General features: G+C 42.8%; 1 protein-coding gene and 1 pseudogene across 1 annotated transcript in view; one reads left to right on the top strand and one right to left on the bottom strand.

Annotated features, from left to right (window-relative positions):
• LOC116704746 (multiple epidermal growth factor-like domains protein 10) overlaps positions 1-432 on the bottom strand; it is a 61,545-nt gene extending 61,113 nt beyond the window's left edge. The window contains exon 1 of the mRNA XM_032540350.1: positions 275-432. The gene's annotated coding sequence lies outside the window, so the exon portion shown is untranslated. The remainder of the gene's footprint in view (positions 1-274) is intronic.
• A 4,559-nt stretch (positions 433-4,991) lies between these two features.
• Positions 4,992-9,668, top strand: LOC116704596 (chondroitin sulfate synthase 3-like; annotated as a pseudogene).
• Positions 9,669-13,949: the final 4,281 nt, after the last annotated feature.

Below are 13,949 nucleotides of genomic sequence, written 5' to 3'. Positions count from 1 at the left end.
ATACAACCATCCTCAGCTTTAATACAACCATCCTCAGCTTTATTACAACCATCCTCAGCTTTATTACATCCTCAGCTTCAATATGCTTTATTAAACCATCCTCAGCTTCAATATGCTTTATTACAACCATCCCCAGCTTCATTGCATATATCCATGCCCATTATCACCTTCAAAACAACACCCTGGCATATCTCTGAACCAATCCGTAGCCTACACACTGACTGGACCCGGGCTGGTCTACGGTTCGACAGTAACTATAAAAGAAATCGTTTACCGTATTTGAGAGAGAATAATGCCCCCCTTGGCTCATGGGTCCCTCCTTTGTTGCAGATGGTGATATGTATGTATATATAGATATATATCCAGTTGTTGTTAATGAGAAATGACCCCAGAAACCAGTAGCGCGCTGCGTCTCGCTGTGTTCACTCCGCGTCTCAGCACATCCAAACTTTCCTTCTCCTCTGAACACTGGCCCGGACTGCTGCGTGACGTCAGCGGCCTCTCCGCCAATCACGGCGCAGCCCACCAGCTTTCCCTCAGATGTTAGCGATAGCCTATGGAGCATTCATTTACTCGATTACATATCGCCTATTTTAATTCATGTACAATATGACTACGCAAGATCAAATATTTACAGGTGGGGAATGTAACTGAGTACATTTACTCCAGTGCTGGGTTTAAGTACACATGTTGAGGTACTTTCTACTTCTACTCCGCTACATTTCAGAGAGAAATATTCCACTTTTTACTCCTCTACATTCATCTGACAGCTTTAGTTACTAGTTACTTTAGTTACTAGTTACTTTAGTTACTCCACTACATTCATCTGACAGCTTTAGTTCCTAGTCCCTTTAGTTCCCAGTTCCTTTAGTTCCTAGTTCCTTTAGTTCCTAGTTCCTTTAGTTCCTAGTTCCTAGTTCCTTTAGTTCCTAGTTCCTTTAGTTCCTAGTTCCTTTAGTTCCTAGTTCTAGTTCCTTTAGTTCCTAGTTTCTAGTTCCTTTATTCCTTAGTTCCTTTAGTTCCTAGTTCCTTAGTTCCTTTAGTTCCTAGTTCCTTTAGTTCCTAGTTCCTTTAGGTCCTAGTTCCTTTAGTTCATAGTTCCTTTGTTCCTTTAGTTCCTAGTCCTTTAGTTCCTAGTCCCTTTAGGTCCTAGTTTCCTTTAGTTCCTAGTTTCCTTTAGTTCCTTTAGTTCCTAGTTCCTTTAGTCCTAGTTCCTTTAGTTCCTAGTTCCTTTAGTTCCTAGTTTCCTTTAGTTCCTTTAGTTCCTAGTCCCTTTAGTTCCTAGTCCCTTTAGTTCCTAGTTCCTTTAGTTCATAGTTCCTTTAGTTCCTAGTTCCTTTAGTTCCTAGTTCCTTTAGTTCCTAGTTTCTTTCCACATTAAGATTCCTGCCCACTAACCACATGTAGTTTCTATAATCTGATGTTTTATTATAAAGTAACCTATGGCCTGGCTGTTAGGTTACAACAAAGAAGAGACACACCATGATAAAAAATCCATTTTCAATAATTTATTTAAATCAGAAATCCGAAGTGTTCATGGCTTACCACAGTGTGGTACCATTCCCAACACACAGCTTTGATTTCTAGTTTAATGGCTCTATTCATAATTCATGAATTATTGTGTAGGCCTTTGGATAAATTAGATTAATAACAACATCCTTGGGGTTGACAGGTTAAGAGTAATCTAAGCATTTGTCATTTTTTAATAAACTGTATGTTGTGTTAATAATGAAGACAGATTGGTGCAACAATCCAGTTGTAAATGAGATTAAGTTAATGGAATTTAAATGACAAAGATGCTAGAGCCCTTCCTTCCCCAGAGAGCCAGTGGTGTACAGTTCAATGAGGTTGCTGATGACTAAAAAGCTAAAAAAAAAACAAAAGAACTGATGACCTTCTTTCTGGATCTCAAATCAAGCTTGATTCCTAAACATGAAGATAGGTCTGTTCATAGACCTATCATAATTCAAGCAAAAACTCAAATCCAAACTCAAATCATGTTTATTTGCATAGTAGCCTACAATGTGTAGTGAAGTTATCGCTTCGACATAATAACTCCTAAAAAAATAATATCCATCTCGCAAATGTATTCGTCTGCAGTCATCTCCACCATCAAATACAGAAAGAGGAAATAACACAAAGAAGGTTTGGCGATGTTGGGGAATTCCTAACAGCACTAAACGACGCGTTAAAATGTATTGGAACTCACGTTACTGACATTGTGACGGGTATAATGTTACCAAAATGTAATTAATAATGTGTTATATTACAGCGTTACAGCCAAAAGGAATACACTACTGTAAATGTGCTACTTTCTAACATGTTACTCCCAACACTGGTACAGAATACATATATATACTGTGTATATAGTATTTGTTTTGTTTTGTCTTTTTCCACAAATGTCACAGCAGTATAAACTCTGCCAACTTAGACTAACCTAATATATATATATATATATATAAACACACTACCGTTCAAAAGTTTGGGGTCACCCAAACAATTTTGTGTTTTCCTGAAAAGTCACACTTATTCACCACCATACGTTGTGACATGAATAGAAAATAGAGTCAAGACATTGACAAGGTTAGAAGTAATGATTTGTATTTGAAATAAGATTTTTTTTACATCAAACTTTGCTTTGGTCAAAGAATCCTCCATTTGCAGCAGTTCCAGCATTGCAGACCTTTGGCATTCCAGCTGTTCATTTGTTGAGGTAATCTGGAGAAATGCCCCCCCAATCTTCCAGAAGCAGCTCCACCAGTGTGATTGGTTGGATGGGCACTTCTTGGTACCATACGGTCAAGCTGCTCCCACAACAGCTCCATGGGGTTCAGATCTGGGGACTGCCTGGCCCCTCCATCACCGATAGAATACCAGCTGCCTGCTTCTGCTCTAAATAGTTCTTGCACAATTGGAGGGTGTTTAGGGTCATTGTCCTGTTGTAGGATGAAATTGGCTCCAATCAAGCGCTGTCCACTGGGCAGGGCATGGGTTGCAAAATGGAGTGATAGCCTTCCTTATTCAGAATCCCTTTACCCTGTACAGATCTCCACCTTACCAGCACCAAAGAAACCCCCAGACCATCATATTACCTCCACCATGCTTAACAGATGGCGTCAGGCATTCTTCCTGCATCTTTACTTTGTTCTGCGTCTCACAAACGTTCTTTTTTGGGATCCAAACACCTCAAACTTGGATTCATCCGTCCACAACACTTTTTCCAGTCTTCCTCTGTCCAATGTCTGTGTTCTTTTGCCCGTCTTAATCTTGTTCTTTATTGGCCAGTCTCAGATATGGCTTTTCTTTGCCACTCTGCCCTGAAGCCCAGAATCCCGCAGCCGCCTCTTCACTGGAGATGTTGACACTGGTGTTTTGGGGTACTATTTAATGAAGATGCCAGTTGGGGACTGTGAGGCGTCTGTTTCTCAAACTAGATACTCTAATGTACTTATCTTCTTGGCTCAGTGTACCACGCGGCCTCCCACTTCTTTTTCTACTCTGGTTAGAGCCTGTTGGTGCTGTCCTCTGAAGGGAGTAGTACACACCGTTGTAGGAAATCTTCAATTTCTTAGCAATGTCTCGCATGGAATAGCCTCATTTCTAAGGACAAGAATAGACTGTCGAGTTTCAGATGAAAGTTCTCTTTTTCTGGCCATTTTGAGCGTTTAATTGACCCCACACAATGTGATGCTCCAGAAACGTCAATCTGCTCAAAGGAAGGTCAGTTTTGGAGCTTCTGTAACGACCTAAACTGTTTCCAGATGTGTGAACCATGATTGCACAAGGGTTTTTAATCATCAATTACCCTTTCTGAGCCAATGAGCAAACACATTGGACCATTAGAACACTGGAGTGATAGTTGCTGGAAATGGGCCTCTATACACCTATGGAGATATTGCACCAACAACCAGACATCTGCAGCTAGAATATCATTACCACATTAGCAATGTAGAGAGTGGATTTCTTCAAAGTTAAGACTAGTTTAAAGTTATCTTCATTGAAAAGTACAGTGCTTTCCTTCAAAAATAAGGACATTTCAATGTGACCCCAAACTTTTGAACGGTAGGTATTAGTGTATATATTATATAATATATATATATATATAATATATATATATAACCTTTTGGACTGCATCCCTGCTGTGCCTCATGACGTTGACTCTGCTGCCACCTGCTGGTAGAACAGTGATCTGCAATTTATCCAACATAAATGCAGAAAAATGTAATCCATTTACCTCCCGCCATTTTTAAAATCTATTTTTTTTATAGTGGACTAAATGATGATTGAATTGGTCTTTCTGTTCAATGAGGAGCTCAAAGGAAGTTGTCATCTTGACAAGTAGGCTGTTTGCAGTCTTGTGTCTTTTCTGTCTAACATTAGAAAGGGACTTGCAACAATGTGGATTAAAACTACCAAACCTCCTGCAAAGAATCAGGACTCGTCTTCTTTTTGAGCGAAAGTTCCATGCTAGATCATTTTATGCAGAATATATGTAGATTCATGGGAAACATGCCTTTAATGTGAAAAGATCGGTCGGATTGTCGGATTATTTTAAAAATAAAATAATAATAATAATATTATAATAATGTTATTTGTGAGTCATCCCAATCTGTAGAGGAAGTTTTATTCTGTTAAACACACACGCACGCAGCCTTCCTTTCTGATCGGCAGGGTTGCTGGTAGAAAATGACCCTTCAAAATAAAAGCAGTTGCAATCTGCTGTGAGGTTATTATGAAATTAGAACCGCTACTATTGCAAGTCGTGTACTTATCTTATATTGGCATTCTGTTTTAGTTAATTGGCTTTAGAGAAAATCAAGGTTTCAGTTCTTAACTCCTGTAGATAGAGAGACAGGACGCTTTTAGTCTGAAGAAAGAAAACGCCGACTGGAACTCTTCTTGTTCTCGATAACGGAACACAGAGAAATTACCAAGCCACTGTGAAGTTGACATTAAGAACAGGCTAGCCTTCTTAACGTAGGCCTTCATGGTCAAACTGGAGCGGGAAATGTGAGCTACATGCAGCACTCGACTGCTGCTAGACTGCCGAGAACACGGACGTGTTTGTGATATTATTGGACCAAAGATTACAGTGTGGTAGCAACTAGCCATAGGCTAACATTATGGTGAATAATGGAAAGCCAGTACAGTGGTGCGGTTTAAAGGCTCAGTTTAAAATGGGACGGGCGAGCGTTGAGGATGGGGCTGCCTATTCTGACGGGGATGATGTTTAGCTCCGTGAGTTAGCATTTCCTAGCAGAGATATGTATCGGAGGTGGGAAGAGGGTTTTCCTCATCAGGTAGGAGATGCTGGATGCTCACACGTCAGCACCTCCCCAGACAGACAACGGTAGCATTCATACGTTAAGTTGGTTCACCGCAGAGCTCCACTCTCCGTAGGGGAACGTGAAGCAGCAATGGCTGTGAAATCAAGGAGACCGTGGAGCACCGTGCTTTTCGGCGTCTTTCTCGGCTTCACCGCGTCCTCTTGGCTCTTTATACCTCAGGTTCTGGAAAGTAAAGGGAAAAAGTCTCCCGTGTGTTTGTACAACAGTGCCGCCTCCGTCGGTAAAGGTCCCGCCGTCCTCGGGAACACCGCGGTTACTAAAGACCGGGTTTGAGCCAGGAGGACGGGGTATTCAGTCCGGGGAACAGTAGCGGAGATACCGGGGAACCCGTAAGCAGACCAACGCATTTCCTCTATGTCGGCGTGATGACCGCGAAGAAATATGTGCGGTCTCGCGCCGTGGCTGCGTACCAGACCTGGGCGAGCTCCATACCCGGGAAGGTGGAGTTCTTCTCGAGCGCGGGGACCGGCAGCGTCCTCGTGCCCGTCCCCGTCCCGGTGGTGTCTCTGGCAGGTGTGGACGACTCGTACCCCCACAGAAGAAGTCCTTCATGATGCTGAAGTACATCCACGACCACTACCTGGATAAGTACGAGTGGTTCATGCGGGCAGATGATGATGTTTATATAAGAGGTGATTATTCTGGGAGGGAATATGATGGGTCAAGCACGTGTTCCTGTGTCGACTTGTTTCATATAATCACGATATTATGATATCCAAATTTCAGATGATATGTAAGCCATATATTACCCAGCCCTACCTGCAACTTTTGGGAACATGTGTTATGTTTTATACCTGATTTGATGTGAGAATATGATTGGCCCTATAAAAGGGCTTCTCAGTATGTAATACCACTTGCCTGATAAAGGTCTAGAACCCAAACGTTGCCACATATTAAATGTATATTTACAAGTTAGACAGTGTGCAACTGTTACTGTGACCTACTCGCCCCTTAATGAGGCACCTGTCTTATGTCACAGATGTGCAAAGTATTTTCATTGATGCATTTGATAAGTTGATAAGTTTGGCTTGCTTTATAAAATTAATACAAAAATTGAAATAAATGTGCATACTTAGCAAAGTGATGTATCAAAAAAAAGGAAGGAGGAGGATAAGGAAAACCGGAGGCAACCCACGGGGACAATGTGCCCGGCCCGGGGATTAATCTCTGCTGTACCTATTGCTGTGAAGAAAAAGTGTAAACCACTGAGCCACTGAGATACTATTATTAAAAAAGCCTGATTTCTCCCACTTCCCCCTCTGCCAGGTGAGAAGCTGGAGTTGTTCCTGCGCTCGCTGAACAGCAGCAAGCCTCTTTACCTGGGCCAGACAGGCCTGGGCATGGCCGAGGAGCTGGGCCGGCTGGCCCTGGAGCCCGGAGAGAACTTCTGCATGGGAGGCCCGGGGATGATCTTCAGCAGAGAGGTTCTACGCAGGATGGTCCCTCACATCAACACCTGTCTCAGGGAGATGTACACCACCCATGAGGATGTGGAAGTGGGCCGCTGCGTGCGGCGCTTTGGAGGGACACAGTGCGTGTGGTCATATGAGGTATGAGCTTATATGCTTTCTGTTATTTCAGGCTCCTTGAATATCATATTCAGTGACGGGGGGGATTTGGGAAGAAAGCATCAAAGGAAATGTTTTTTCATTATATACAGCAAAACATGAAAGCATTAAGCATGATAGCACAAGGTAGTGTCAACATGAAACACATTGCTTTCAAACCGGACAGCGGAGTTCACTTTTGCGGCAAAACCAAAATACTTTCACCCAGGAAACGCTTGTTCGTTCCTCGGGAGTGTTTTAATCCAGACCACCATCTTTTTCCTAAACTTAACGGGTCGTTTTGGTGCCTAAACTTTACTGTCATGACTGCACGCCGCTTACTTCTTCTGTCTAAACTCCACTACCACGGGAAATTCCTATTTCTTTTGGCACCAATTTAGTTTTAGACTTCATTAGAAAACTAACATTTTGTCATAATCATCACAATATAAACTGGCACAATATACAGATCCTGAAAGGGTGGCAGTAGCTCAGTCCGTAGGGAGTTGGGTTGGGAACCGGAGAGTCACTGGTTCAAGTCCCCGCATGGACCAAAAAGTACGGAGCTGTTGAGCAAGGCACCGTACCCCCCCACCGCCCAGGCCCTGGTTCAGCTGGCAGCCCCCCACTCTGACATCTCTCCATTAGTGCATGTATAGGACCTGAGCATGTGTGTGTGTATTCAGGCCTGTGTGTGATTACTAACTAAGTGGTAGTAATTGGAATTTCCCCACTGGGGACTAATAAATAAAAAAAGGCTGCGACATATCTCGAAAGACGGTCTGAGATTTTTTGTGAAATGATTTCCTTTCAGGAGTTTTAAATTCAACAAGCAGTTTGTTGTATTTTAGCAGAAAAATGAAAGCAGCAGAAATGAGTACCGTTATTTTCTGTTTTTTAATCACAAATATCCTTAACAAGATATTCAACATTATTGCATATTTTCCTCACGTCATGCAGCCCTACGTTGCTGTCACCCTCCAAGACATGCACAGATGGTGTTAGTGAAGTGCTGTTTGTGCTGGTACCAGGGCGCTCTCATCACGGTGTTGCACCTCTTTTCACAGATGCAGCAGCTCTTCTATGAGAACTATGAACACAACAAGAAGGGTTTCATTGAAGAACTTCACAGCAGCAAGATCCACAACGCCATCACGCTTCACCCCAACAAAAAGCCTGCCTACCAGTACCGGCTCCACAGCTTCATGCTGGGCCGCGAGATCTCCAGGCTCTGTTACCGTAGCATCCTGCTCCACCGCCAAGGCCTGCTGATGAGTTCCCTTAGCGATACAGAGGTACAGTGGGAGGACCAACAGCTGGGGTCCCCACCTTCCTACATGCGCTATAAGCCCAGTGAGAGACATGACGTCATTGAATGGGATTTCCTGACTGGCCGCCATGTTTATTCTGCTGCTGAGAACAAGGTAGCCCGGCAAAGCCTCGGGAACTCGCTTCGGACCGCGCTAGAAGGCATTATACTCCAGGTCATGGAAATGATTAACGAGAATTCAAAAACCCGTGGCCGTGTCATTGACTTTAAAGAGATCCAGTATGGCTACTACAGGGTGGATCCAATGCATGGCGCCGAATACATCATAGACTTACTGCTTCTGTACAAGAAACACAAAGGACGCAAAATAACAGTGCCTGTGAGGCGCCATGCTTACCTTCAGCAGTCCTTTAGCCGACCCTTCTTTACTGAAACCGACGAGCTGGATGTGCTGAGCTCGTGGCTGCCATCAACTCTGAATCCCAATCCCTGTCTTTCCTGTCCAACTCTCTGAAGTTCTTGTCGCCTTTCCAGGTCCACGAATCAAACCGGGACCTGTGGGAGCAAAGCCAGAGGAAGGTCAACATCCTTGTCCCGTTATCGGTCGCTATGACACCTTCGTCCGCTTCATGGAGAACTTTGAGAAAGTGTGTTTGATACCCAAACAAAACGTTAAGCTCTCCATCGTTCTGGTGGACAACGAGAGCAACCAGAGCAGAGGAAGACACATCCAGTTAGTCAAAGACTTCTACAGGAAGGTATCCCAAAGCTGACCTGTCCATAATCCCCATGACAGGCAACTTTTCCCGAGGACTGGCTCTGGAGCTGGCCTCCTCACAGCTTCACAACGACTCGCTACTCTTCTTCTGTGATGTTGATCTTATCTTTAGTGGCGATGCCTTGCAGCGCTGCAGAGACAATGCTGTCCAAGGGAGACAAGTCTATTTCCCTGTTGTCTTTAGTCAGTACAACCCCAAGATAGTGTATTCAGAGAAGGCCCCGAGAGAAAACAAGTTTGTGCTGACCAAGAAAAGTGGTTTCTGGCGAGATTATGGATTTGGAATCGCCTGTGTTTTCAAGAGTGATTTACTCAAAGCTGGAGGGTTTGACACCTCGATCTTAGGCTGGGGACTGGAAGACGTGGACCTGTTCACAAAAGTGATTAATTCAGGTTTAAAAGTGTTGACGCAGCCAAGAACCGGGGATTGTCCACATTTATCATCCCGTCCACTGCAACACAAGCCTGGAGCAGAAGCAACACAAGATGTGCCTTGGCTCAAGAGCAAGTACGTTCGCATCGACGATGCAGTTAGCAGAGCTGTGGCTGGAGAAACACATAGAGACCGGGTACAACAGGACTTCATCCTGACATCCCAGCCCTCCTGGACTCCTCCATACAAGCTGACCTCAGTTCAGCTTGAATGCAGACAGCTGGGTTGTAGTGGGACTGTGGATCAGAGGTCTTTGCAGGCTGGAAGATTTGACCCAGAAAGGACCCGGGACTCCAAACGGAGATGGATATAACTAGGGCTGCACGATAAGACATAAATATCTAATTGCGATATTTTGACTGATATTGCGATAAGATTCACGATATTGAAGGGAATGATCATGTTGGTATCATTATTCAGCCACTCCAGAAAAACGCAGAGCATAATTTAATGCATAATCAGCCAAAGTCTGCATATTTATCCGGGGGCTGCATTTTTCTAATACGCCTCAAAATTGCAGATTTCTGCGCAAAATAATGCGGGCTTGCATGATTTCATTATCCCCACATTTTCATTGCAAAAAAGTCACAAATATCTTAGAAAGTTGAAAAATGTTGAGTTTACTTCACTCAAGGGCAGCCATATTCCATTGCATTTTTTAAGAAAAAGTGCCACATAATCAAGGATTGCTCACAACAATCACAAAAAACTCTGGAAGGACTGATTATTCTCATTTTCATTGGCTAATATTAAATCCTAAAAATTAACAATGATTAAGTGTGATTTCTGCGAGGATCTGAACCAAACAAGAGCTTTTGTAGTCTGTATGGATAGGATTTGTTATAATTTTCATTCAGATGGTTTGACTTTGACAATTATTGCACTAGTCCATATTGTGATTTTGATAAAATTGTGATTGCAGCCTATACATAACCAATGAAGACCACACGCGACCCACTTCCAAATTGGCCTGACAGCAGGTGGACCTAACCTCAGTGGGATCCAGAGGGAGTAGTCCACCAACAGAACCGCGTTTAGGCTTGCTGCACCTAATGTGATGAAAGCCAGTGTAGAAACAACAGTGAGTGTGCTACCTGATCCAGGTCCTCAGCAGCTGGGAAACATTGCTTGTATACAAATTTGCGTGGTACATTGCACATGTACAGTTCACTTTAGCATTAGCAAATTTTGATTTCTTTTTTTCTGTGGAAATGATGCAAATATAGAGCTTTGGGACTTGATTGCAGTTCCTTAGGGTTCGGGTCAGGGGTAACTAACTCTCAACATTTTTTTAACATGTATAAATGATTTGGTTGGGCGTCCCAAGGTTGGGACTCTTTTTTTTTTTTTTTACATGACCCAAAGAACACACATGACGTGTGATAAAGAGGAAAAAATGATATACTGTATCTGTATATATTTATATAAATATATTCTAGTCGACTCATAAGAATGTTGAAGTGTTGCAGGTTTCAGTATGTCACAGAATCACCACGGAGCACCACTGACATGACTGCTCTGTTCCTCTGCTCTTCATGGAATGGGGATAGCTGCTGTGCCCTGAGAAGGATTGCGCTGCGGTACACAGTCTCTATGTGTTTGCGTTTCTGTGTCCTGGCTGTCCCAGAGAACCTTGAGACATTCCCTCCTGCAGACCTGTAGCCGAGGCTGTGTGTCTGGTCTGTCTAGGTGATCCTGTCGTGCTACTGGGTTCATATTATTCAGCATGTGTTCAATTTCTCTCATTTCCACTCCCAAGTCTGTTATTTTCTCCTGGACCAATGGCAGACGTTAGTTTGTAGATCACTGCTCACTACAATGTTTACAGTTCACAGTAGTTACCAGTATTATGGCATGTGCCTATGCACATGCCATAATACTGGCTTGGAATGTATTCCTGAATCTAATTTTACCTGGTTCAAGGTTGAGCAGTTCAGACGGGCCAGACCCCGGAGCATAACGGACACTTAGATGTCTAGGTTTATAACTGGGATGAAGTTGGTTGAAGGGTCATCTGTTTTCAAAGGCTATATTTCACTTTGTAGTTTGAACCTTCACATTTATTAAAAAAAATGTTTTCAATACAAATTTTTGATCCAGCTTTTTTTTTTCTTAGATAATTTGTTGGGCGTTTTCCACCTTTTATTTTGATAGGACAGCAGAAGACTTGAGGGGGGGAGACCTGCTGCAAAGGGTCAGAGTTGAACCAGGACCTGCTGCGGCGAGGAATAAACCTCTAAATGTGGGCGCCCGCTCTACCAACTGAGCTATCCCGGCGCCCGGGTCCAGGTTTCACTGCGACATGGATCACCACGACTAGTGGTTCCTGGGAATCCACGCCCCAGACTGAAGCATATGACTCCACAAATGAGCTTAGCAGGTCATGTGCAGTCCATCGTACTTCGAGGTGTGTGGGATTATTCTTTGAGCAAGTCAATTATGTTGATGGGGTGGTGCCAACCCACTTTTCTAAGTCTAATCATCTTATAAACAAAAAGAAAACAGGAGTGCAAACTCATTTGTTACAAAAGATCTTCTGTGTTGATGACAAAGGCAGCATAGCTGGGCCCAGGCCAAAATGCAATCTGATGCTTGAAAACAAGTTTTATGATTCCGACCACTCCAATTGCAAAAGAAGTTAAAGGTTGGGGCCAGCGATCGCATTTACGGTTTTACAACAAAGATTTTTAGCGTTTTTTTTAAGCCAAGGACCCCTTAACTGAAAGAGAGACAGAGAAGGGACCCCCTACTGCATATATTGTAAAACATGAAGTTACATAATGAACTGGGCCTACAATAAAATGAGCGGTCTAAAGCCTATACGCATACCTTTAAAATGCAAAGACTACTAAGCTATTAAAATAATCGCCTGCATGATTTTATAAATCATGTTATAATGTTAAACGTGTCCCAGTGAGTCCTAAGGATGAACTGGATCTGGGGAGGGCTACCTTAGTGACTACCTTACCTAAAGGTCAGTAGGCCTGTAATTATTGTGTTATTGTGTTTTTAAATTAAAAAACTAACCAAAATTTGGTGGCCCCCCTGCAGTAACTCTGAGGACCCCATAGGGCCGGGAAAACCCCGTTGAGAACAAACTGCTATAGAACCCATGGTTGGATGTTTAAAGACATATTTGCTCAGTGCTTCCATAACCTGTCTTTGTTTTCATTTTGGGTGTGACATACTGGATATTAGACTCATCGGGGTTTCAGAGTGATAGCTAGTGCAGTGAAAGAAGCACCAGGATACAGTAAGCACCTATATGAAAAAAACAATGCACTCAATAAAAATCAACATGTTATACATTAGGCAAAGTCTTCATTTTTGCTTCATCACTAGACCCAAACAGACCAAAAAAATAATATTAATTTGGCAAACTGTTTTTCTATTGGGGTGGGGATGGTGTTTAAAAAAACTGCGTCTGCAGATTACGTGAGGTCCTGGTTATCACTGACAGGTGTTGGGTGGCACGGCTGTAATAGCCACATATTTATCGAATATGATGCTGTGTATTTTAAAATGTTATTTGCATTGTGGGGATTTCTAATTGCAATATTTCCACATTTGTCCATATTTTTTGAGCAAAATGTAAATTTTGAGCAAAATAAATGCTTAATTTCCTGTATTCTGGTGACTTTTTCTGCATCAATTTATGGTACAAATGTCTTTAATTATATAAAGTTAATTATTATTAGATATTTGGGGTGGGTTGCACTGGCCAGTTTTGGTGATTGGGGGGGTGTAACCCCGTGTCCCCTGTAAATTATGCCTCTGCACCACAATACTGGCCTTGATTTCCTGCACCCATAGAACCAGTCCGACTTTTGGGCTTAGAAAGGGGGTTTTGAGCATGCAGCTTTCTTTAGAAAACAACCGGAAACTGCTCCACCGGGACACAGCCTTGCTCAAGAGCAGCTCTGTGGGGGCAGCGAGGAGGACGCAAGCGCGAGGGGTTGACCTACAGAGCCATTCCCCCCCGAGCCATTCCCCCCGAGCCTTTCCCGCGGGCGGGTTTTTGCCTAACAGGGGAACATGTCCATAGCAAAACTCAGGAAAATCCAAACGCTCGCACTGGACAAATCCAAAAGCTGCTGTTGTTATGGCTTTGTCATCTGACCAAGGCTTGTGTTTTAAAGGTTTAAGATGACTAAGCCATAACAATAAAGGCTTTTTGATTCTTCCAGTGAGAGTGCTTTGGAGTTTTACCTGAGTTTTGCTGTATATGATTGTCGCATCCTCAAACAAACGGTTTGAGTCCTGGAAGCGCTCCTCTACAGACATTTGTGTTTGATGTTGAAAAGTTGAAAACAATAAGAGACTGGCTAATTACAAATTCATGGGAACCCAATCAATGCACCAGGTTGTAAAATCTTACGTTTAAGTGAAAATTGATTTTTCTTTTAAAAATATATCGAGCGTTAGTGTTTGGTTGTAGTGTTTGGGTATAATTCAAATAGATTTTTACAAATATTCATTGGTTATATATGCATCTATTTGTACATACTTTTTTTTAATGCACACTTAAGTATAATTTGATTGGTTTATATGATAATTTGCCAAATCGACTAGA

The sequence above is a fragment of the Etheostoma spectabile genome, chromosome 16 (genome assembly GCF_008692095.1).
Source record: "Etheostoma spectabile isolate EspeVRDwgs_2016 chromosome 16, UIUC_Espe_1.0, whole genome shotgun sequence".
NCBI lineage: Eukaryota > Metazoa > Chordata > Actinopteri > Perciformes > Percidae > Etheostoma > Etheostoma spectabile.
This window is presented reverse-complemented; position numbering and strand designations above follow the sequence as displayed.